Source organism: Neofelis nebulosa, chromosome X (genome assembly GCF_028018385.1).
Source record: "Neofelis nebulosa isolate mNeoNeb1 chromosome X, mNeoNeb1.pri, whole genome shotgun sequence".
In the NCBI taxonomy this organism is placed as follows: Eukaryota; Metazoa; Chordata; class Mammalia; order Carnivora; family Felidae; genus Neofelis; species Neofelis nebulosa.
In genome coordinates, this window is record NC_080800.1 from 35,965,784 (window position 1) to 35,970,541 (window position 4,758).

The window sequence follows — 4,758 nt, forward strand, 5'->3', positions numbered from 1 at the left end:
TTTCTATCAGGCTGACTTTTTCTTTCTCCTTTTTTAAAATATTTATTTATTTATTTTGAGAGAGAGAGAGAGAGAGAGAGAGAGCAGGTGCAGGCAGGGGAGGGGCAGAGGGAGAATCCCACACAGATTTTGAGCGGTCAGTGCAGAGCCTGACATGGTGCTTGATCACACAGAACCGTGAGATTAAGACCTAGGAGCCAAAACCAAGAGTCCGACGCTTAACTGACTGAGCCACCCAGGTACCCCAGGCTGACTTTTTCTTATTGATTTGTAGGAGTAATTTATATAGTCTGGATACAGCTTATCTTTTATTTTCCCATTTTGTGGTTCGTATTTTCTTCTTCTTCTTCTTCTTCTTCTTCTTCTTCTTATGTTTATTGAAGTGAGAAAGAGAGAAAAGGGGGAAGGGGCAGAGAGAGAGGGAGACAGAGGATCCGAAGCAGGCTCCGTGCTGACAGCCTGATGTGGGGCTCAAACTCACAGACTGCAAGATCATGACCTGAGCCGAAGTCAGACGCTTAACCAACTGAGCCACCAAGGCACCGCTGTGGCTTGTATTTTCATTTACTTTACTTTCTGGATTTTTTTTATTGACTTTATTTTTTATTTTTATTTTTTTAATGTTTATTTTTGAGAGAGAGCGGGCGAGCGCATGAGTGGGGGAGGGGCAGAGAAAAAGGGAGACAGAATCCAAAGCAGGCTCCATGCTGTCAGCGCAGAGTCTGATGGGGGGCTCGAACTCACGAACCATGAGATCGTGATCTGAGCCAAAACCAAGAGTCGGACGCTTAACAGTTTTAGATTTAGAGAAAAACTGAGAAGATATACAGAGAGTTCCCATATGCCTCACACCCAGTGTTCTCTATTATTATCATCTTACATTAGTATGGCACATTTGTCACAATTAATGAACCAATATTGACATATTATTCGGTAGAATCCATACTTTACTCAGATTTTCTTTTTCAGTTGCAGGATCCCATCCAGGAACTCACATTACATTGTCATGTCTCCTTAAGTTCCTCTTGGCTGTGACAGTTTCTCAGACTTTCCTTGTTTTTATGAACTTGAGAGTTTTGAGCAGTACTTGTCATCAGATATTTGGTAGGATGTCCCTCAGTTGGGATTTGTCTGATATTTTTCTCATGAGTAGACCGGGGTTATGGGTTTGGAGAGGTAGGCCATAGAGGTAAAGTGCCATTTTCACCACATCGTATCAAGAGTACACACGTGGTTTGTCACTATTGCCATTGACCTTGATCAGCTGGCTGAGGTGGTGTTTGTCAGGTTTCTCCACTGTAAAGTCCCTCTCCCCTCACCCCCTCCCCTCCCCTTTCCCATTCTGTATATGGTATCTTTTGAAAAGAAAAAAAAATTTTAATTTTTTAATGTTTATTTTTGAGAGAGACAGAGTGCGACTGGGAGAGGGGCAGAGAGAGAGGGAGACACAGAATCCAAAGCAGGCTCCAAGCTGTCAGCACAGAGCCCGACATGGGGCTCGAACTCACAGACCATGAGATCATAACCTGAGCCACAGTCGGACGCTTAACCAACTGAGCCACCCAGGCGCAGCTGAAAGAAATTCTTAATTGAGTGGGGACTGCACGTTCTGGGGCATGGCATGATCTTGGGCTCCACAGGGCTCCTGGATGGCTGATTTGCAGGGACCGAGCCACCTCAAAATGCTGCCTCTGGGATCGCTCAGAACTTCCTGCTGAAATTAATGGGTCAGGGGGACAGAATGAGGGAAACAAACTGAACTATGTATTCTTTCAAATCCGAATCCTGGACCTCTCCTTTGAAAATTCAACAGCAAAGCATCAGCCACCTTTGTCTACTGGTTCGTCTCTGAGAATCCTCCCCTCAGGGCAGCGAATGACAGGAGTCTTGGCTATCTCGCCTGGGAGGAGAGGTGGGACGGAGGTGGAGGGGGCTTCTTTTAGGCTAAATGCGGGTCATTAGTTCCTGTATTATCCTGACACACATATATCTACCTCTAAATGCTTCAACGAGAAAGTTAACCGCACATCCCTGATTGTTTACCAAGTGCAAAAGATGGAATCGGAGGGGCTACACTGAGGGAGCACAACTGCTGATGATTCAAAATGTGACCTTGAGTACCTACACCCTTCCCCAGGTTTCAATCTCTCAATCTGTGAAACAAAGAGAAAGCTTCCTACAGTGTTTATCTTGCTGGATTCCAAGGCTATAAGGAGCAGTAATGCCCCTTGGAGGCCTCAGAGGAAAGGGGGCTTTAAAGGATAAGGCCAAAGTCGGCCGCTTAACCGACTCAGCCACCCAGGTGCCCCTCCTTTTCCTGTTTCTTTAGGCTGGATGAAATGGCAGGAGTTCTCCACTTTTAGCTGATTATGCTCCTAAATAAGGTTTATTTTTTCTTTCAGGGCCTTTGGTTAAGAATGTGTTCTTGGGTATGAAGCAAGATGGACAAAGAATACAATTTTAGTTGATGCAAAGAGAAATAATTCCATCATGCGTAAAAATGAATTTTTAGGGGTGGCAAGGTGGCTCAGTTGGTTAAGTGTCTGACTCTCGGTTTCGGCTCAGGTCATGATCTCATGGTTTTGTGAGTTTGAGCCCCGCATCGGGCTCTGTGCTGATGGTGTGGAGCCTGCTTGGGATTCTCTCTCTTTCTCTCTCTCTCTCTCTCTCTCTCTGCCTCTCCCTCTCTCTCAAAATAAATAAACTTAAAAAATTTTTTTAATTAATTTTCAAAAAATGATTAAATTCTTATCGATCTTTTTTTTTTTCCAAGCCAGTCGTTTCAGAGTTGATGCTTTGGAAATTAGCTGCTTTAGACATTTTGAGGAATCTAGTAATTTCACTTTCCTAATGGAAAAATTTCCCTTCCCCTTTCAGATTTCTTTAAAGTCACTTTTGTGTAAATTCTCCTCTGAAAGAATGCAAATTTGAGAGTCAAAAGTTTCCTGAAGTTGAACGAGGAGATTCAGATTCCATTCTATAAATTGAGAGTGGCTTTGGTGAGTATAGTGGGTTCCATAAATTGAAAACTGAGTATTTGGGGAGTGTTCTGATTCCAGTTTTGAGTAGGGCAAGTTTTTCCTGGGGTAGGTCTGCTACCTGAACAACTCCTGGGATCACTGCTTCCAACTCACCTCTTTTTTTTTTCCCCCTTCAATTAATCCCAAGAAGAAAATGGAAACGGGAAACTGTAAACAGTGGGGTATTTTACCCCCAACAAGTCTGTCTTGTTTTTGTGCACTTTACAAAGCTCAAACACCTTCCATGGCTCCCCATTTCCTGCAGGTTGATGTGCAGTTCTTTTATTTAGCATTTAATATTCTCAATAAACAGGTGCATAATTGAACATTTTAGCTCCATGTCCCCCCCCCCCTTCCCCATATAATCTCTTCTTTCATTAAATCAAACAGTTAATGCTCAACCTGACAGGCTTTCTCCATGCTGCATCTCACGGTTTTTGCTAACTGCCAGAACCTCTTCTTCTCCTGTACTTGCATATTGAAACCACAAACATCTTTCAAGGTCTTGGGCTGGGGCATCCTTTTCTAACCTTAGGTGTTAAACTGTGTCTCTTCCTGCAAAAAAAAAAAAAAAAAAAAAAAAAAAAAAAACTAGGCAAAAAAAAAAAAACCTGAAAAGGGGGAAGAATGGATGCAGGTATGATTAGTAGGTCTAGCCCTCACCTAACACTGAGCAAATGGATGAAGGAAATAATTAATATTCTTGTCCCATCACTCCTGGTGACAGGAGGGTCTTAGGAGATAGGGTTGCCAGATTTAGCAAATCAAGATACAGGATGCCCACTCATCTGTGAATTTCAGATAAACAACAACAACAAATTTTTTTAAGTAGGCTTCACGCCCCATTGCAGAATCCTAAGTGGGGCTTAAACTCACCATCTGAGATCAAGACATGAGCTGATATCAAGAGTCAGAGGCTTAACCCCTGAGCCACCCAGGGTCCCCTATGAATACTTAATTTTTTTTAAGTTTATTTATTTTGAGAGAGAGAGCAAATGGGGGAGAGGCAGAGAGAGAATTTCAAGCAGGCTCCGCACGAGCCCAATGCCAGGCTCAAGCTCACAAAATCATGACTTCAGGACCTGAGCTGAAAGCAAGAGTCGGCACTTAACTGACTGAGCCACCCAAGCGCCCCCCAATACATATATATTTTTAAGTATAAGCATGTTCCATGAAATATTCATGACATTTATAATAAAAAGTATTCGCTGTTCATCTGAAATTCAAATTTAACTAGGCGTCTTGTATTTTATCCGGTACTCCTACTTGGAGGGCCGGGGTTCCAAGGCGCCTGGCTTCCAGCAGGTGCTCAGCATCTGTGCAATTGTTAGAAGGAAATCCAAATCAGCCCGTAGCTTCCACAGCTGCACTCGTAGCGGGGCGGAGCCATGCGACCAGGAAAGACAGACACCCCGGTTGGAGACCGTCACCAGAGATCGGCCAAGGGGTCCGCACCTGGGAGCCAGTCCCACCCCGTGGGCACTCAGGATCCCTCGACTGGCTCCGTCATCCCCCACATCCCCGACCCCCTGCCCTACCCTCAATCTCGTGACTGGTGGTCACGGGCCGGGGGGCGGAGCTGCTCGACTCTTCAATCGCTGCCTACCATTGGCAGGTCCTCCCATCCATCACGTTAGGCCCCGCCCAAGAGCCTGACGCTCCCCAGCCTACGCCTCTCCCGCAGGCCGCGACGTAGCTGGCGATTGGTGGAGAAGGCGCCAGCCGTCCCAGCGGAGGC